Source organism: Electrona antarctica (genome assembly GCF_951216825.1).
Source record: "Electrona antarctica genome assembly, chromosome: 15".
NCBI classification, from domain to species: Eukaryota; Metazoa; Chordata; class Actinopteri; order Myctophiformes; family Myctophidae; genus Electrona; species Electrona antarctica.
The window spans coordinates 17,531,484-17,553,592 of record NC_136796.1 but is presented as its reverse complement, the minus strand read 5'-3'; the positions used below and the strand labels follow the sequence as shown (position 1 = coordinate 17,553,592).

At 42.5% G+C, this 22,109-nt stretch overlaps 1 protein-coding gene across 1 annotated transcript in view; it reads right to left on the bottom strand.

Annotated features, from left to right (window-relative positions):
- The window catches only part of LOC306937970 (beta-1,4 N-acetylgalactosaminyltransferase 1-like), a gene marked incomplete at both ends in the record, with an annotated part of 54,266 nt that overhangs the window by 2,517 nt on the left and 29,640 nt on the right, over positions 1-22,109 (bottom strand). The gene's annotated exons all lie outside the window — the stretch shown is intronic.

The following is a 22,109-nucleotide window of genomic DNA, read 5'->3' as shown; positions in this document are numbered from 1 at the left end:
GTTCTCCAACACTACTACAGCCACAGCCCACAACAACATCGAGCTGGGTGCCCACCCCACCCAGTGATGATGTCACGCACTGCGCTACACCCATAGATACATGGGTGGAGCGAAAGGCTAGATGGCTCACCCGCGCTCTGGCCAATGGAGAGTGACGTTGCTACGTGGCGGCCATCTTACCGAGGGGCAGCATAACATTGTGGGGCATGTACTTTTTAAATATCCATAACTTGCTCAATTTTCAACCGATTTTCAAACGGTTTGGTTTGTTATAAACGTCAGAGACGTCCGCATACGTATATGCTTTTATACAACATAACGCAGATAAGCGTCCTGAATCATAGCCACGTTGACAGTGTTTGTAATAAACCAACCAGTTTGTAAATCCGGCAAGGGAGTTATGAGTATTTTAGTTTGAGCTGCCATAGAACATACTGTACTGTAGCCCCTCAGCAAGATGGCTGTCGGGTGAACTACGTCAGAGACTCCACCTTGACTCCATCTAGCCTTTATGGCTATACACCATCCAGCGCGGCGACTCCGGATGACATCACCCGCCAATCCGGAGGTCCCAGAGCTGTCCCAGTTCCTCCATTTTCGGACATCATCTTCCCCTAAAACACCCTCTCCGCAATCTTATCCTGCAGCCTGTGCTGCAGCGCAGTAAACCACACCTTCCTCCCCGGCAGTTACTCCTCACTGTAGAGATTCTATGATCCTGCGATCCTGCATCCACACACTTCGATTTGGCTATGCCAACCAAATCCTCAACTCCACCCTCGAATACATGTTCTTTAATGCTAGCCTTCTACGGCTTCCTCAGATACTCAGTCCAAATTCACAGCAGCAAAGTCCAAGTTCAACTCCACTATCCACCCTTTTTGACCTAGCCGTCCATGACAATGACATGCTAGTCTTCACCATCAAAAATCCCAGTACCACCTAACTCCCATCTATCTGTTCCGTATCAACTCTCCAGTCAGTCCCTTTGAACCTCAGAGTATATATTAATAGAGACGGCTCCGAGAGGAAACACTGAAGCGCAATGGACATGGTGGTCGAAAGTGGTATTGCAGTTTCGAGCGGCACCGGGCCATACGTGAACGCGCTGGCTTGCGCCGCGAGCCAATACACAACAACGGCGGCGCTCGTTCATGACACGCTCACACACGCTCGCACGGTACTGGTTCATGTTTTCGGCTCGGCACGTTCACGTATGGCACTCTCTCCCTCTTTCCTGTCCATCTTCACTTGATACTATCAATAAAGGCAAAATAAAAAAAATAAAAATAAAACAGTCCACACCAGACAATCCCAACATGCCCTATATCAGACATGCACCATATTCATTAAGGAAAACAGAACAGTAGCTAGTTGCTACACTGAGAGTCCATGACTGAGAGGTGTACATTGTGTTTAATAAATGGAACTCGGTTTATAAAGTTACCAGTATTCCTTGGTCATTCTACAGTTTCTACTCCACCTTCAAATCCTCACCATTCCCAGCAGAGAACTTTTCAGGCCATTCCTTCCATATCAGCGCCGCATCCACTGACACCAGCCGAGGCCTCCAGGACTCGAGGCCACTGCTCACGCATCGATGTGTTATTTTTCCTGACATGTGGTTTGAACCGTCAAGGTATCCTGTGGTGTCCTGTATGACTAGCCCACTGCGCCATTGGTACCAGCAAATTCACACTGACTCACTGATCTACTTGCAACCTGCCACAATGTATAGTCTTCCTTTGCCTTTGAGTACAAAGGCAACATTGATACAAAAAAAATAAAAAATAAAAAAATAACAGGAAATTTGTCTATAGTTTCTTCTGCTGTTGTTTCTAGACGTTCAAATGTTTATGAACCACAATTGAAACAAGCCTCTGGCTGGCTCTTCTATCATTATCTATTTGGCTTTTTGCACAAAGCAAGCACAGTGGCTCGCTGCATGGGTAAAGAGCCTGCCTGCAGGGAATCAGGAGGCCACAGGTTCAAGTCCCGGCTCCGACTGTGTGTCCCTTAAGACTATGTGACAAGTTTAATGGCTTCAACAGAGAATTGCTGAGAAAACGAATCTTAGTACAGACAACCGAATTTGATATACAAAGTTAATCCTTAGTAATATATAGTATGTCGATTTTTCATGATTTTCATCATTTCTTTTAATCGTCGAAAATCATGAACTATAGTGTAGTTTTTCATGATTTCCATCTTGCTTTCAAATTTGAGAAATTCATAATGGGGGTCAATGGCAGATTTTGGCACGTCAAAAAATCACGTTCACCTAGAAACTTCATTCACACCTTTTATAATTCAGCTTACTGTGGACTCACATGCTGGAACTTTTTACTTTGAAATGATTGAAAAACTTTGGCATGCTACTAGTCCTAAATACTTACACCTAGAAACCCCATTCAAACTTTAAAATGTTTATCTTACGGTGGACATGTTTGTCTGAAAATGAATCTTTGAAATGTAATATATAATAATATATATAATAATATTATTGCTTATATTATAAGCAATAATATTAAACCGTTCAAGCACTGCAGTCACTCATTAAAACTATGTACAGTTGGACAGTTGATTTTATATTGACTATTGTTTACTTTATATGATGTATTTTTTATTACTTTTATTATGATTGTACAGTAATCTTCATTTCAGTGTTAGTGTTACTGTTGTTTTACAATATAATGTATAATGTGACAAGATTATGAAGGGGGGCGGACTAATAAGCTTCTCTCCGGCCCTTATTGAACAAAAATGGTTGTTGTGCTGATGATGGAGTATGGAGTGTTCTGTACTGTTATTTGTTTAAAAACAATAGAGACAAGGTGAGCTTGTAGATATATTTTCAAAGGATTTTCATTTGTATTTGAGCTTGTAGATCGGCTATTTTCAAATTGCCAAAGTGGTACATACAATACTGTAGGTCTGAACTCTGAAGTAACCTGACTCTGCCAGATTGAAGAAGCTTGCTTCACACTCGTTGGTCTGACGTGGTTTTGTAATAATAATCCAAATCTACAACTAATGTTTTCATTTTCAAATAATTATAGTGGAGTCAAACTACAATATTTCCCTTTGAGATGTGCAGTAAATACTGGAAATACTCCTGTTAAGTAAAATCAAAGTACAATCAACATTGTACTTAAAGGGCCATTCCACTCATTTTCAACATTTTACTATGTCATTAATATACCTTAGAGCTGTTGTGTGGAAATAATCAAAAAGTCCCCCCATTCTGTGTTTCCTAGAACTAGAGGTCTGAAGAAAACCATTAACATGGTGAAATACATCTTGATGATGTCATCAAGATGTGTTTCACCATGTTAATGATTTCTTTCATAATTACAGTTCTAGGAAACACAGAATGGGGGGACTTTTTATCATTTCCACACAACACTCTAAGGTATATTAATGACATAGTAAAATGTTGAAAATGGGTGGTTTTCCCCTTTAAGTACAGTACGGAATCTCTCATTTGCTCCTTCCTGCCGTTTTTGCTACACGTCATGCTGAGGTTGGAATCAGACTTTAATGGCTCTGGAAATGTACTGTGAATGAACTGCAGGTCAATACCGGACCTGTTCCAAACACATCATCAGCACACATTACAAACCATTTACAGAACGTAATTCTACAGAGAACCGCAGAGGGAATGGTATAGGATAAATAGTAAGTGGCAAGTGCCAGTGGTGTACTTTTACTCAATCACTGAGTAGTTTCGAGGTAGGCTACTTTTATTTGGCCTGAGCATTTAAAGTATGTTTTATACTTAATACATTTCTGAGGAATACTTTTCACTCCACTGCAATTTGAAAACTTTAGTTTAGTAACTTTTCAGATTTAGATTCTAAATATAAAACATACCGAACCACTTGTCTAACCTATTATAATTTGGCTTTTCAATTTTTTCAATTTTAATTTTTTCACTTTAATGCTTTAAGAATCATTTTGATGCCATTACATTTGTACATTTACTCAAGTGAAACTTCTACCTTATGCTTTAGTAGACTTCTTTTGTTCAACCAATGCAACGGAAGGAAGGACTTAATGGCTAAGTGCTCATTTAGCACTACTCTCAGTAGAGACCAGCGGGTGGCGGATTTAGCCGCGGTTGCCGCGGGTGAACCGCAGTTTAGGGTGGATTAGGGTCAATTCAATATATTATAAATTAATATCGGATAAACCGCGGGTGAAATAATGCTGGAAATAATAAATGAATGGCAGCCATCTATCTATAGGCTTTATAACTTTTAAAACGGAAATAAATTAATGATATCATTATCTATCTATAGTCTTATAGGCCTAATATATTTTTTAAAAGGCACAAAATCTCAGCATGCGTGCGTTAGTAGTATTTTAATATTTTCCATCAGGCACAAATTAGACGCCTATATTGGCTAAGAAGGACCACAACAACGAGTGGGCTGCTAGCTGCTAGGCTAACAGGCAGCTGAGAGTATGAAAGAAACTTACAACTAACTGAAACAGAAGGGAAGAATATAAGTTTGGCGTGGGACTCGGTGCCATGGGACTGCATGGGAGCGAGGGCTGGATATATGCCACATGAAAAGACGTTCGTTGCGATGTGCGAACGTGACTGACTGAACGGACGGCAGCCTTGTTGCCATGGAAATGGGAATATACAACCGTAACTTTGGTGAACTGTCGGCAGTGGTGAGTGACACAACTTATAAATAGCCGATCTACAAGCTCACAACGCGTCGCAGCGAGCCAGCGACGCGTTGTGAGCTTGTAGATTGGCTATCCCTGCAGCGGATTTCGGGTGGTTGCGGATATATAAATTGGATTAATTAATTAATGCGGTCGGATAACGGGCGGATCATTAATATGTACGGGCGGATTAGGGTGACAAAAAAGCTCATCCGCAGTTCTCTAACTCTCAGTCTTCTAAAGCAGACCTTGGGCTGTGTGATTGCGTGTAGTGTCCAACACTGTTACTTTAATTCAAAATAGTAAAAGTAGCAGATGGACAAGCTTTAGTATGATCGCGTAGGCCCTTTTAATTCTTTTTTTAAATAATAGGCCTACCCACATTTGTTTTGACCAATTTCTCCTCCAATGATTTTGATGATTTTAGTTGACTAAATCTTTTGATTTAGTCGACTAAAATGTATTTTTAGTGGGCTGTGATGCTATCGAAATGGCTGATTTTCACTTTAGCTGCATGCCGAAAATAGCAGATCTACTTTGTAGACCAGCTATTTCCAGTTTGTGACACCTGTAACGGACCCAGAGTGGAAAAGCTTTTAATTTGAAAGGTCTTCCGGAAACACAGGACAAACCTACTGGGACCAAATGACTATATTAAAGCCGGCCCAACATCATGAAAATGTACACAATGGAGAAGGAAACAAACGGAGATGGACAAAACTGATATTTAGGCCTATAGACAAAATAAAGTTCCTGGTGTTTATCGCAATGGTGATTAACTGTGCGGTGGGGATGCAGGGAAAATCCGAAAGGATTAAGATGTTGTTGGACGCGGCAAGGAGATTTTTGGACATTGATGACATAAGCGGAGAGGATCTTGATAATACACTAAGGGAAGGATTTGTACCCACTCATCACTGGGTCTGCATGGGTAGAGTGGAATATGTAGCACAAGAAGGGGATCACTATTCCCCTTTTTGAAACCAGTCCCTTGACTTGAAGTGCTCTCGGGAGGTTCCCTTGTCAGGAAGTGCCCCTCCAGCTGAATCAAATTCCCTTGATTAGGGCCTGGGTATAAAAACAGTTTGGAAATGCACTCGCCCCTTCTTGTGCAGAAACAAGGAAGCTTTGAGAAGGAAGAGAAGTGGTCACATGACTGGGCTGCGCGGCTGCGCCATGACACTTCCATGGACACTTTCATGGGAGCCAAACTCACACCGGAAGTGCAATGAATACTAGCCGCAATTTGCAACTCTAGATTGTTTTATAATGGGATGAATCTAGAGTTGCAATACCCTCCATTGACTCCCCACTCATCATTTTGCGTTTGCGATCTGCTCGTCTTAAACGACGTTAAACTCACCAACATTGCAGCTGTAGTCCAAGCTTGAATTATTCTCTTTCAATCTGCAAAGCTTGTTTTTCATAAAAATCCCCCGTAGACATGTTATGAGCTACTTTATGTCAAGAAGAAGAAATGTTGGAGTTTGGAAGCGCTCGTTTTTATTAAGGGGTCGCGCTGCTGCCTCCTGCATTATGTGCAAATGCGAAACAGATGCATGCAGGGACGTTCAGGGACTTACGACGAGCGCTTCCAAACTCCCGCACTTAGAAAAAGAATCACTTGCACAGAATTTCTTGACATAAAGTAGCTCATAACATGTCTACGGGGGATTTTTATGAAAAACAAGCTTTGCAGATTGAGAGAGAATAATTCAAGCTTGGACTACAGCTGCAATGGTGAGTTTAACGTTGTTTAAGACGAGCAGATCGCAAACGCAAAATGATCAGTGGGGAGTCAATGGAGGGTATTGCAACTCTAGATTCATCCCATTATAAAAAAATCTAGAGTTGCAAATTGCGGCTAAATGAATACATGACAGTGAATGGAGCCTTTGTCATATAATCGGTTCAGGAATATAAAAGAAGACATATCACAGGTTGTTTTCTAATCACTTACTTTTCGATGTGCACATGCACAGAGTGCACAGTATATCATTTTATCTGAGGATCTAAACAGCAGCAGGTATCGTTTCTGGCTCCGAAGTATCGTGAGATTTGGCTGCCAGACAGGAAACGGTGGGAAGTATCGCGATACTTGGTACGTTCAGAAAGGTACTTTGTGCTCTTTAGATACCATACCTTACACAGTGTACACATCCAAAAGCAACACAGCAGACAATAATGTGTTACATGTCTTCTGTTATTTTCCAGAAGTGATTACTTTACAAAAGGTCTCCGTCATTCATAAATAATGTTTGTTCATGAGCTGGTCACTGAGCTCTCATTGACTCCAGTGCATTCTGCCAAACTTCCGGGTAGTTTGCCTCCCATGAAAGCATCCATGAGACTCATGGCGCAGCCCAGTCACGTGACCACTTATCTTCCTTCTCAAAGCTTCCTTGTGCAGAAACAGGAAACAGACACCATTCGTTGCCATGGTTACCATCACGCCATTGTGTTACCTGTTATTTTGTTTGTACAGTTATATTGCATTGCATCGTGTATATGTTTGTGTGACATGTGGATTTCATTAATATGGACATTTAAAAGGAATTACAACGTGACTGTCAAAAAGGACATTTCATATACATCCATGGTGTTTATAAATCATTGTGTTAAAAGGTGTTTTGTTTGTGTGGTTTCATTTATAGTTTTTCACGGTGGGGTAAAAACCTCAGTGTGTGCATCAGATGAAGATTGTTTAGGAGTCTATTTATCATTTATTTGTGGTGGTACTTACATTTGTAGGACGCGACTTCCATTCGGACAGAGAGCAGGGCTGCACAAGGCAATCAAGTCTAGATCGGCATAGACTCGCTCTTGAGGGTTTTATAAACCATTTCCACTCAAGGCTGCTTAATTCGGACGGCACTTAATATGGCGTGTGCAGGGCGAGTGGCGAGGAGGCGGTTTCAAAAAGGGCTTATGGGTGGATTGTAAATAGTATTATTATTTTTTTCATTATTAAATGTGGATAAAGAAACCAGTAGGTGGCGGTACTGCACAAATATGTTTGCCAACCGCCAATAAACCCAAAAAGAAGAAGAAGAAGAGTTGAAAATGTTTGTCAGTGACAAAAAGGTATAGTCGACGAACGTTTTTTTTGAGTGGTGCAACCACTCCTAGAACCAGCAATGTCCGTCCGTCCGTCCGTCCGTCCCTTTGTATGTTTAGGGTACCAACAGGGGGTGCTGTTGCACCACTCACTTCAGACAAGGTCTGATTGTTTTTGTTTTTTGTGAACTGATTCTCACTTCATCCACACATAACCGTACGTTGGCTATATGGCCAACGTACGTATATGGCCATCAAAGTACGGTATATGGCCCTCAAAGTGTAGAAGATGCTGCTGCTGCCAAACGAATATAAAAATAATATATATTATAGTAGGCCACTGATGAGGAGTGCGTGAGGTGAGAAATATTAAATATTTATACAACCCTCAGTTGTCTTAAACCACTTAAACCACTTAAAATAAATCAATCCACAAGCTCACAACGCCTCGCGGCATGTTGTGAGATGGAGATAGGCTATTTTCACTACTTTTGTGCGACACTGTGGTATGACAAATAGGGCATCAGATTACCAAATACCTCATGTTGGATTTACGGGGGACTGCCCATAAGTTAGACATCCCGTTAGTCAGACCTGCGTGGCCGGTTACGGTAAAGTGGAACCATGTGTTTGTGGTCTTGACACTCAGTCGGGCACACAGACAGACTTAAGCATGCACTGCATGTCCTGGCTGTCTGCTACAGTATGGGTGGGACTGAGGAGGATCTACTTACCACAGCTTTCATCCTACAGAGCAGGGGTTCTCAACGTTTTTGGCCGGGGACCCCCGGAAATGCTTTGGCAATGTCTCGGGACCCCCGCCCCGCCCCCTCCCAACCCCCAATATAAATTGACTGCTACAATAACCTTAAACCATTTTGGGCGGGAACCCCTTTTGGTGTTTTAAGCATTGTTATAATTTAGCTATTGAAAAATAACAGATCTACAAGCTCATAGCGCGCCACCGAGTGGCGCGCTACGAGCTTGTAGGTCTGCTATTTTTGAAAAATCGTGAAAATAAAATTTAAAAAAAATCTTTATTTTATTTTTTTATTTTTTTTAATAATTTGGGGACTTCCTAAAATAATTTGGCGACCCCCCCGAGGGGTCGCGACCCACGGGTTGAGAACCCCTGCTACAGAGTATCAATGATCCTCTCTATGCTGCATGGGAAGACGTGTCTGACTCAGAACATGGATGTTATTAAATGACTTTTTTTATTATTATTCAGACAGCCAGCATGAGTAAAATGCTCCCAAAAATATTTAGTGTCTGTGACACATCTAGGGGCCACAATCTGCATTCAAAGATGTTCCTAGAAGCTTTGTCATTGGTCGAAAAAAACCTAGTCGGAATGACTAACCAATCAGGAAGTAGACAAGCAAATCGACCAATGACAAAGCTTCTAGGAAAATATTTGAATGCAGATTAGATGTATCACAGAGAGAGAGAGAGATCAAAGCAAGAAACATGCAGCAGTATTGATGTACTGAGATGAGGTCATAGACATAGGGAGAGGTGAAGGATGAATTCTAGGTTTGTTTATTTCTCTCCCTCCACGAGACGGACTGAACAGAGAGGCACGGATCCTCAATGACAAGATTCGAGGTTATTCATTGTTACATCTTGTGAACGGGTATACACAGCACACAGGAGTATAGCACTTGTCTTTGTTCGGCTTTGTTCGACAGCATATAGCACCACAGGTCATAATAATAACAGAACAGTTACAGAAACAGAACAGAAGAGATAAACAAGAGCACAAGGTTTTATAGGCTAAGGATAGAATGCTGTTCTATGTAGAATGTACGTACATTACAATACAGTAGGTCACTGATTGTATCAGCAAGGACATTGTGGTAAGGCAGGGGTTCTCAACGTTTTTGGCCGGGGACCCCCGGAAATGCTTTGGCAATGTCTCAGGAAATTGACTGCTACAATAACCTTAAACCATTTTGGGCGGGAACCCCTTTTGGTGTTTTAAGCATTGTTATAATTTAGCTATTGAAAAATAGCAGATCTACAAGCTCATAGCGCGCCACCGAGTGGCGCGCTACGAGCTTGTAGGTCTGCTATTTTTGAAAAGTCGTGAAAATAAAATAATTTTTTTTTTCCTTTTTTTTTAAAATAATTTGGGGACCCCCTAAAATAATTTGGCGACCCCCCGAGGGGTCGCGACCCACGGGTTGAGAACCCCTGTGGTAAGGAACAGTTTGTTTCCTTTCCTTACAGCACATTCATATACTCTGGTATAGTCCCCCGCCCTCATACTGTGTATATCATGTTCTTTCTTTTGATTTCTTACCGGATATGATTTTTGAGTGGTGCAACCACTCCCTTACGGAGCTATGTGTGTGGGTGGCTGGCTGGGTGGGTGGGTGGGTATGAGCACGAAAACAGCATGGTTGTTTTTCACCACCTGTGCGCAACCTAACACACACGCACGTATTAACTGTATATATGTTTTTGGGTGTGCCAGTACAGTACAGTACCGCCACACGGTAACTCTGTCATTTCTCAACCGTTTCGGAGCTCACTACCTTAGCCTGACTGAGTGAGATTTCTGGGCACTTTTATCTTCTTTCTTCAAAGTAAAGTTTCAGAGTAAAGACCACAGTGGGATTTGAACCCACAACATCTGGATCATGTGGACAGCCACTTAACACATTGAGCTACCTGGCTTTCTGATTTATCTTGTGGTTTCTCCTCTGTATTATCTGATTAACAACCATGATAACACTTAAAGCACTAAAGACACCTTTGATGCACAGCAATTACCAATGAAAATTTCATTGGGGTCACTTTTCAAAGGGGGCCTTGGGATCATGTACAGAGCATTATGCTCTGTACATGATCCCAAGGCCCCATTTGAAAAGTGACACCAAGAAGAACAACTTAAAACTTAAAATCTCAGAGAGCTCAGTGGCACCCTTGTTAAAATGACATCCATGTGAGCCAGAGCTTGAGAGTTCAAATCCAGCTGAGTTCCTCCTACTTTCACTCTGCAGCATGTTTTGGAGAAAAACATCCAGAAGAACACTGGAAAGAGATGGAAAGCTGAGGAGATTCCCAGAGAGCATGGTGGCACTAGGACGGCTGGGGCATACTATAGCATGCTGTTTTTCTACATTTTTGAGGAATTGAAAAAAAGACGAAAATCACTCCGAGACCATGGGCTATAGCCCATTGTCTCGAACGGCATACTATAGCATGCCGTTTTTCATAATTTTTGAGGATTTGGAAAAAAGACGAAAATCACTCCGAGACCATGGGCTATAGCCCATGGTGTCGGAGTGATTTTCGTCTTTTTTTCAAATCCTCGCTTTTCATCATTTATAGCCAATGGTCTCGGACGGCATACTATAGCATGCCGTTTTTCATAATTTTTGAGGATTTGAAAAAGAGACGAAAATCACTCCGAGACCATGGGCTATAGCCCATGGTCTTGGACGGTATACTATAGCATGCCGTTTTTCATCATTTTTGAGGATTTGAAAAAGAGACGAAAATCACTCCGAGACCATGGGCTATAGTCCATGGTCTTGGACCGCATACTATAGCATGCCGTTTTTCATAATTTTTGAGGATTTGAAAAAAAGACGAAAATCACTCCGAGACCATGGGCTATAGCCCATGGTGTCGGAGTGATTTTCGTCTTTTTGCCATTGAACCCCATTATAAATGTCTCAAATTTGAAAGCACTATATTTCTAAAACAATGAAACATTTCAAAGATTCCTTTTCAGGCAAACATTACCACCGTAAGATGAACCTAAATAGGTTTGAATGGGGTTTCTAGGTGTAAGAATGTAGGACTAGTAGCATGCCAAAGTTTGTGCTATTGCCATTGAGAATGCATTGGGCGTTTAAGTTAAATAACTCAGAAACTACAAAACATTTCAAAGTAAAAAGTTCCAGCATGTGTGCCCACAGTAAGCTGAATTTTAAAAAGTGTGAATGGAGTTTCTAGGTTTAAGTGACTTTTTGACGTGCCATAGAGCTGCCATTGAGCCCCGTTATAAATGTCTCAAATTTGAAAGCACTATATTTCTAAAACTATGAAACATTTCAAAGATTCCTTTTCAGGCAAACATGTCCACCATAAGATGAACCTAAATAGGTTGGAATGGGATTTCTCGGTGTAAGAATGTAGGACTAGTAGCATGCCAAAGTTTGTGCTATTGCCATTGAGAATGCATTGGGCGTTTAAGTTAAATAACTCAAACTACAAAACATTTCAAAGTAAAAAGTTCCAGCATGTGTCTCCACAGTAAGATGAATTTTAAAAATCAAACCCGTGTGAACTGAGTGGTGTAAGGTCTTATATAGACTGATCAGCTGTGGTCTGACGTAATGTCTGACGTAATGAAATCACACCCGTGTGAACTGGGTGACCATAGGAACCGTGCTCATTTTTTGGTACGAACAGGCAGACAGACAGACAGACATACACGTAAACTAACAAAGCCAGTTGTAGGAGTGGTTTACACCACTCAAAAAGTGTGAATGGAGTCTCTAGGTGAAAGTGATTTTTTTTTAACTTCAAGCTCCTTTTTTTTTTTACCACAATCACTACCTTAGCCTGACTGAGTGAGATTTCCGGGCACTTTTATCTTCTTCTTTCTTCAAAGTAAAGTTTCAGAGTGAAGACCACAGTGGGATTAGAACCCACGACATCTGGATCATGTGGACAGCCACTTAACACATTGAGCTACCTGGCTTTCTGATTTATCTTGTGGTTTCTCCTCTGTATTATCTGATTAACAACCATGATAACACTTAAAGCACTAAAGACACCTTTGATGCACAGCAATTACCAATGCATTGGTGTCACTTTTCAAATGGGGCCTTTGGATCATGTACAGAGCATTTAATGCTCTGTACATGATCCCAAGGCCCCATTTGAAAAGTGACACCAAGAAGAACAACTTAAAACTTAAAATTGCAGAGAGCTCAGTGGCACCCTTGTTAAGATGATGTCCATGTGAGCCAGAGCTTGAGAGTTCAAATCCAGCTGAGTTCCTCCTACATTCACTCGGCAGCATGTTGTGGAGAAAAACATCCAGAAGAACACTGGAAAGAGATGGAAAGCTGAGGAGATTCCCAGAGAGCATGGTGGCACTCGGAAGGCATACTATAGCATGTCTTTTTCTACATTTTTGAGGAATTGAAAAAAAGACGAAGATCACTCCGAGACCATGGGCTATAGCCCATGGTGTCGGAGTGATTTTCGTCTTTTTTTCAAATCCTCGTTTTTCATCATTTATAGCCCATGGTCTCGGACGGCATACCGTTTTTTATCATTTTTGAGGATTTGAAAAAGAGACGAAAATCACTCCGAGACCATGGGCTATAGTCCAAGGTCATGGACCGCATACTATAGCATGCCGTTTTTCATACGTTTTGAGGATTTGAAAAAAAGACGAAAATCACTCCGACCCCATGGGCTATAGCCCATGGAGTCGGAGTGATTTTCGTGATTTTCATCCCAGAGAGCATGGTGGCACTCGGAAGGCATACTATAGCATGCCTTTTTCTACATTTTTGAGGAATTGAAAAAAAGACGAAGATCACTCCGAGACCATGGACTATAGCCCATGGTGTCTGAGTGATTTTCATCTTTTTTTCAAATCCTCGTCTTTCATCATTTATAGCCCATGGTCTCGGACGGCATACTATAGCATGCCGTTTTTTATCATTTTTGAGGATTTGAAAAAGAGACGAAAATCACTCCGAGACCATGGGCTATAGTCCATGGTCTTGGACCGCATACTATAGCATGCCGTTTTTCATAAGTTTTGAGGATTTGAAAAAAAGACGAAAATCACTCCGACCCCATGGGCTATAGCCCATGGAGTCGGAGTGATTTTCGTGATTTTCATCCCAGAGAGCATGGTGGCACTCGGAAGGCATACTATAGCATGCCTTTTTCTACATTTTTGAGGAATTGAAAAAAAGACGAAGATCACTCCGAGACCATGGACTATAGCCCATGGTGTCGGAGTGATTTTCATCTTTTTTTCAAATCCTCGTCTTTCATCATTTATAGCCCATGGTCTCGGACGGCATACTATAGCATGCCGTTTTTTATCATTTTTGAGGATTTGAAAAAGAGACGAAAATCACTCCGAGACCATGGGCTATAGTCCATGGTCTTGGACCGCATACTATAGCATGCCGTTTTTCATAAGTTTTGAGATTTGAAAAAAAGACGAAAATCACTCTGACCCCATGGGCTATATCCCATGGTGTCGGAGTGATTTTCGTGATTTTCGTCCCAGAGAGCATGGTGGCACTCGGAAGGCATACTATAGCATGCCTTTTTCTACATTTTTGAGGAATTGAAAAAAACACGAAGATCACTCCGAGACCATGGGCTATAGCCCATGGTGTCGGAGTGATTTTCGCCTTTTTTTCAAATCCTCGTCTTTCATCATTTCTAGCCCATGGTCTCGGACGGCATACTATAGCATGCCGTTTTTCATAATTTTTGAGGATTTGAAAAAAAGACGAAAATCACTCCGACCCCATGGAATATAGCCCATGGAGTCGGAGTGATTTTCCTGATTTTCGTCCCAGAGAGCATGGTGGCACTCGGAAGGCATATTATAGCATGCCTTTTTCTACATTTTTGAGGAATTGAAAAAAAGATGAAGATCACTCCGAGACCATGGGCTATAGCCCAACGACCTATCAACCAACACATTCAAAGGCATATCAATCCCATTAATCCGTTTTCTTATCAAGTTGAAGGCATCCCGGATTTTGTTGAGGGTGGGTTGGGTGTTTCACGGTTTCTCATCAACTCCATGTTAAATCACCCAATTACCCCCCAACGGACACTAGCCCTAACCCTAACCCTAACCCTAGTTGTACCAGATTGGTTACCATATGGTACCAGAACAAAACAAACAAGAAAGCAGTGTGAATTGTCTGGAACCAGTGGCGCAATGTGTTAGAACGCTGCCACATGATCGGGAGATGGTGAGTTCAAAACCCACTCAAGTCTTTACTTTCAAGACCGATTTCAGAAGAAGAAAACCAACAAAAAAGCAGTTGAATTGTCCGGAACCAGTGGCGCACTGTGTTAGGACGCTCCCACATTATCGGGAGATGGTGAGTTCAAACCCCACTCAAGTCTTTACTTTCAAGACCGATTTCAGAAGAAGAAAACCAACACAAAAGCAGTGTGAATTGACTGGAACCAGTGGCGCAGTGTGTTAGGACGCTGCCACATGATCGGGAGATGGTGAGTTCAAACCCCACTCAAGTCTTTACTTTCAAGACCGATTTCAGAAGAAGAAAACCAACCACCTATCCACCAACACATTCAAAGCCATATCAATCCCATTAATCCATTTTCTTATCAAGTTGAAGGCATCCCGGATTTTGTTGAGGGTGGGTTGGGTGTTTCACGGTTTCTCATCAACTCCATGTTAAATCACACAATTACCCCCCAACGGACACTAGCCCTAACCCTAACCCTAACCCTAACCCTAACCCTAACCCTAACCCTAGTTGTACCAGATTGGTTACCATATGGTACCAGAACAAAACAAACAAGAAAGCAGTGTGACTTGTCTGGAACCAGTGGCGCAGTGTGTTAGAACGCTGCCACATTATCGGGAGATGGTGAGTTCAAACCCCACTCAAGTCTTTACTTTAGAGGCCGATTTCAGAAGAAGAAAACCAACAAAAAAGCAGTGTGAATTGTCTGGAACCAGTGGCGCAGTTTGTTAGAACGCTCCCACATGACCTGGAGATGGTGAGTTGAACCCCACTCAAGTCTTTACTTTCAAGACCGATTTCAGAAGAAGAAAACCAACAAAAAAACAGTTGAATTGTCCGGAACCAGTGGCGCAGTGTGTTAGGACGCTCCCACATTATCGGGAGATGGTGAGTTCAAACCCCACTCAAGTCTTTACTTTCAAGACCGATTTCAGAAGAAGAAAACCAACAAAAAAGCAGTGTGACTTGTCTGGAACCAGTGGCGCAGTGTGTTAGAACGCTGCCACATTATCGGGAGATGGTGAGTTCAAACCCCACTCAAGTCTTTACTTTAGAGGCCGATTTCAGAAGAAGAAAACCAACAAAAAAGCAGTGTGAATTGTCTGGAACCAGTGGCGCAGTTTGTTAGAACGCTCCCACATGACCTGGAGATGGTGAGTTGAACCCCACTCAAGTCTTTACTTTCAAGACCGATTTCAGAAGAAGAAAACCAACAAAAAAACAGTTGAATTGTCCGGAACCAGTGGCGCAGTGTGTTAGGACGCTCCCACATTATCGGGAGATGGTGAGTTCAAACCCCACTCAAGTCTTTACTTTCAAGACCGATTTCAGAAGAAGAAAACCAACAAAAAAGCAGTGTGACTTGTCTGGAACCAGTGGCGCAGTGTGTTAGAACGCTGCCACATTATCGGGAGATGGTGAGTTCAAACCCCACTCAAGTCTTTACTTTAGAGGCCGATTTCAGAAGAAGAAAACCAACAAAAAAGCAGTGTGAATTGTCTGGAACCAGTGGCACAGTTTGTTAGAACGCTCCCACATGACCTGGAGATGGTGAGTTGAACCCCACTCAAGTCTTTACTTTCAAGACCGATTTCAGAAGAAGAAAACCAACAAAAAAACAGTTGAATTGTCCGGAACCAGTGGCGCAGTGTGTTAGGACGCTCCCACATTATCGGGAGATGGTGAGTTCAAACCCCACTCAAGTCTTTACTTTCAAGACCGATTTCAGAAGAAGAAAACCAACAAAAAAGCAGTTGATTTGTCTGGAACCAGTGGTGCAGTGTGTTAGGACGCTGCCACATGATAGGGAGATGGTGAGTTCAAACCCCACTCAAGTTTTTACTTTCAAGACCGATTTCAGAAGAAGAAAACCAACAAAAAAGCAGTTGAGTTGTCTGGAACCAGTGGCGCAGTGTGTTAGGACGCTGCCACATGATCGGGAGATGGTGAGTTCAAACCCCACTCATGTCTTTACTTTCAAGACCGATTTCAGAAGAAGAAAACCAACCACCTATCCACCAACACATTCAAAGGCATATCAATCCCATTAATCCATTTTCTTATCAAGTTGAAGGCATCCCGGATTTTGTTGAGGGTGGGTTGGGTGTTTTACGGTTTCTCATCAACTCCATGTTAAATCACACAATTACCCCCCAACGGACACTAGCCCTAACCCTAACCCTAACCCTAACCCTAGTTGTACCAGATTGGTTACCATATGGTACCAGAACAAAACAAACAAGAAAGCAGTGTGAATTGTCTGGAACCAGTGGCACAGTGTGTTAGAACGCTGCAACATGATCGGGAGATGGTGAGTTCAAACCCCACTCTAGTCTTTACTTTAGAGGCCGATTTCAGAAGAAGAAAACCAACAAAAAAGCAGTTGATTTGTCTGGAACCAGTGGTGCAGTGTGTTAGGACGCTGCCACATGATAGGGAGATGGTGAGTTCAAACCCCACTCAAGTTTTTACTTTCAAGACCGATTTCAGAAGAAGAAAACCAACAAAAAAGCAGTTGAGTTGCCCGGAACCAGTGGCGCAGTGTGTTAGGATACTGCCACATGATCGGGAGATAGTGAGTTCAAACCCCACTCAAGTTTTTACTTTCAAGACCGATTTCAGAAGAAGAAAACCAACAAAAAAGCAGTTGAGTTGTCTGGAACCAGTGGCGCAGTGTGTTAGGACGCTGCCACATCATCGGGAGATGGTGAGTTCAAACCCCACTCATGTCTTTACTTTCAAGACCGATTTCAGAAGAAGAAAACCAACCACCTATCCACCAACACATTCAAAGGCATATCAATCCCATTAATCCATTTTCTTATCAAGTTGAAGGCATCCCGGATTTTGTTGAGGGTGGGTTGGGTGTTTTACGGTTTCTCATCAACTCCATGTTAAATCACACAATTACCCCCCAACGGACACTAGCCCTAACCCTAACCCTAGTTGTACCAGATTGGTTACCATATGGTACCAGAACAAAACAAACAAGAAAGCAGTGTGAATTGTCTGGAACCAGTGGCGCAGTGTGTTAGAACGCTGCAACATGATCGGGAGATGGTGAGTTCAAACCCCACTCTAGTCTTTACTTTAGAGGCCGATTTCAGAAGAAGAAAACCAACAAAAAAGCAGTTGATTTGTCTGAAACCAGTGGTGCAGTGTGTTAGGACGCTGCCACATGATAGGGAGATGGTGAGTTCAAACTCCACTCAAGTTTTTACTTTCAAGACCGATTTCAGAAGAAGAAAACCAACAAAAAAGCAGTTGAGTTGTCTGGAACCAGTGGCGCAGTGTGTTAGGACGCTGCCACATGATCGGGAGATGGTGAGTTCAAACCCCACTCATGTCTTTACTTTCAAGACCGATTTCAGAAGAAGAAAACCAACAAAAAAGCAGTTGATTTGTCTGGAACCAGTGGTTCAGTGTGTTAGGACGCTGCCACATGATAGGGAGATGGTGAGTTCAAACCCCACGCAAGTCTTTACTTTCAAGACCGATTTCAGAAGAAGAAAACCAACAAAAAAGCAGTGTGAATTGTCTGGAACCAGTGGCACAGTGTGTTAGAACGCTCCCACATGATCAGGAGATGGTGAGTTCAAACCCCACTCAAGTCATTACTTTCAAGACCGATTTCAGAAGAAGAAAACCAATGACCTATCAACCAACACATTCAAAGGCATATCAATCCCATTAATCCGTTTTCTTATCAAGTTGAAGGCATCCCGGATTTTGTTGAGGGTGGGTTGGGTGTTTCACGGTTTCTCATCAACTCCATGTTAAATCACCCAATTACCCGCCAACGGACACTAGCCCTAACCCTAACTCTAGTTGTCTGTTACCAGATTGGTTACCATATGGTACCAGAACAAAACAAACAAGAAAGCAGTGTGAATTTTTGGAACCAGTGGCGCAGTGTGTTAGAACGCTCCCACATTATCGGGAGATGGTGAGTTCAAACCCCACTCAAGTCTTTACTTTCAAGACCGATTTCAGAAGAAGAAAACCAACAAAAAAGCAGAGCGAATTGTCTGGAACCAGTGGCGCAGTGTGTTAGGACGCTGCCACATGATCGGGAGATGGTGAGTTCAAACCCCACTCAAGTCTTTACTTTCAAGACCGATTTCAGAAGAAGAAAACCAACCACCTATCAACCAACACATTCAAAGCCATATCAATCCCATTAATCCATTTTCTTATCAAGTTGAAGGCATCCCGGATTTTGTTGAGGGTGGGTTGGGTGTTTCACGGTTTCTCATCAACTCCATGTTAAATCACACAATTACCCCCCAACGGACACTAGCCCTAACCCTAACCCTAACCCTAACCCTAACCCTAACCCTAACCCTAGTTGTACCAGATTGGTTACCATATGGTACCAGAACAAAACAAACAAGAAAGCAGTGAGAATTGTCTGGAACCATTGGCGCAGTGTGTTAGAACGCTGCCACATGATCGGGAGATGGTGAGTTCAAACCCCACTCAAGTCTTTACTTTCAAGACCGATTTCAGAAGAAGAAAACCAACAAAAAAGCAGTTGATTTGTCTGGAACCAGTGGTGCAGTGTGTTAGGACGCTGCCGCATGATAGGGAGATGGTGAGTTCAAACCCCACTCATGTCTTTACTTTCAAGACCGATTTCAGAAGAAGAAAACCAACCACCTATCCACCAACACATTCAAAGGCATATCAATCCCATTAATCCATTTTCTTATCAAGTTGAAGGCATCCCGGATTTTGTTGAGGGTGGGTTGGGTGTTTTACGGTTTCTCATCAACTCCATGTTAAATCACACAATTACCCCCCAACGGACACTAGCCCTAACCCTAACCCTAACCCTAACCCTAGTTGTACCAGATTGGTTACCATATGGTACCAGAACAAAACAAACAAGAAAGCAGTGTGTATTGTCTGGAACCAGTGGCACAGTATGTTAGAACGCTGCAACATGATCGGGAGATGGTGAGTTCAAACCCCACTCTAGTCTTTACTTTAGAGGCCGATTTCAGAAGAAGAAAACCAACAAAAAAGCAGTTGATTTGTCTGGAACCAGTGGTGCAGTGTGTTAGGACGCTGCCACATGATAGGGAGATGGTGAGTTCAAACCCGACTCAAGTTTTTACTTTCAAGACCGATTTCAGAAGAAGAAAACCAACAAAAAAGCAGTTGAGTTGCCCGGAACCAGTGGCGCAGTGTGTTAGGATACTGCCACATGATCGGGAGATAGTGAGTTCAAACCCCACTCAAGTTTTTACTTTCAAGACCGATTTCAGAAGAAGAAAACCAACAAAAAAGCAGTTGAGTTGTCTGGAACCAGTGGCGCAGTGTGTTAGGACGCTGCCACATCATCGGGAGATGGTGAGTTCAAACCCCACTCATGTCTTTACTTTCAAGACCGATTTCAGAAGAAGAAAACCAACCACCTATCCACCAACACATTCAAAGGCATATCAATCCCATTAATCCATTTTCTTATCAAGTTGAAGGCATCCCGGATTTTGTTGAGGGTGGGTTGGGTGTTTTACGGTTTCTCATCAACTCCATGTTAAATCACACAATTACCCCCCAACGGACACTAGCCCTAACCCTAACCCTAACCCTAACCCTAGTTGTACCAGATTGGTTACCATATGGTACCAGAACAAAACAAACAAGAAAGCAGTGTGAATTGTCTGGAACCAGTGGCACAGTGTGTTAGAACGCTGCAACATGATCGGGAGATGGTGAGTTCAAACCCCACTCTAGTCTTTACTTTAGAGGCCGATTTCAGAAGAAGAAAACCAACAAAAAAGCAGTTGATTTGTATGGAACCAGTGGTGCAGTGTGTTAGGACGCTGCCACATGATAGGGAGATGGTGAGTTCAAACCCCACTCAAGTTTTTACTTTCAAGACCGATTTCAGAAGAAGAAAACCAACAAAAAAGCAGTTGAGTTGCCCGGAACCAGTGGCGCAGTGTGTTAGGATACTGCCACATGATCGGGAGATAGTGAGTTCAAACCCCACTCAAGTTTTTACTTTCAAGACCGATTTCAGAAGAAGAAAACCAACAAAAAAGCAGTTGAGTTGTCTGGAACCAGTGGCGCAGTGTGTTAGGACGCTGCCACATCATCGGGAGATGGTGAGTTCAAACCCCACTCATGTCTTTACTTTCAAGACCGATTTCAGAAGAAGAAAACCAACCACCTATCCACCAACACATTCAAAGGCATATCAATCCCATTAATCCATTTTCTTATCAAGTTGAAGGCATCCCGGATTTTGTTGAGGGTGGGTTGGGTGTTTTACGGTTTCTCATCAACTCCATGTTAGATCACACAATTACCCCCCAACGGACACTAGCCCTAACCCTAACCCTAACCCTAACCCTAGGCCTAGTTGTACCAGATTGGTTACCATATGGTACCAGAACAAAACAAACAAGAAAGCAGTGTGAATTGTCTGGAACCAGTGGCGCAGTGTGTTAGAACGCTGCAACATGATCGTGAGATCGTGAGTTCAAACCCCACTCTAGTCTTTACTTTAGAGGCCGATTTCAGAAGAAGAAAACCAACAAAAAAGCAGTTGATTTGTCTGGAACCAGTGGTGCAGTGTGTTAGGACGCTGCCACATGATCGGGAGATGGTGAGTTCAAACCCCACTCAAGTTTTTACTTTCAAGACCGACTTCAGAAGAAGAAAACCAACAAAAAAGCAGTTGAGTTGTCTGGAACCAGTGGCGCAGTGTGTTAGGATACTGCCACATGATCGGGAGATGGTGAGTTCAAACCCCACTCAAGTTTTTACTTTCAAGACCGATTTCAGAAGAAGAAAACCAACAAAAAAGCAGTTGAGTTGTCTGGAACCAGTGGCGCAGTGTGTTAGGACGCTGCCACATCATCAGGAGATGGTGAGTTCAAACCCCACTCATGTCTTTACTTTCAAGACCGATTTCAGAAGAAGAAAACCAACCACCTATCAACCAACACATTCAAAGGCATATCAATCCCATTAATCCATTTTCTTATCAAGTTGAAGGCATCCCGGATTTTGTTGAGGGTGGGTTGGGTGTTTTACGGTTTCTCATCAACTCCATGTTAAATCACACAATTACCCCCCAACGGACACTAGCCCTAACCCTAACCCTAACCCTAACCCTAACCCTAACCCTAACCCTAACCCTAGTTGTACCAGATTGGTTACCATATGGTACCAGAACAAAACAAACAAGAAAGCAGTGTGACTTGTCTGGAACCAGTGGCGCAGTGTGTTAGAACGCTGCCACATTATCGGGAGATGGTGAGTTCAAACCCCACTCAAGTCTTTACTTTAGAGGCCGATTTCAGAAGAAGAAAACCAACAAAAAAGCAGTGTGAATTGTCTGGAACCAGT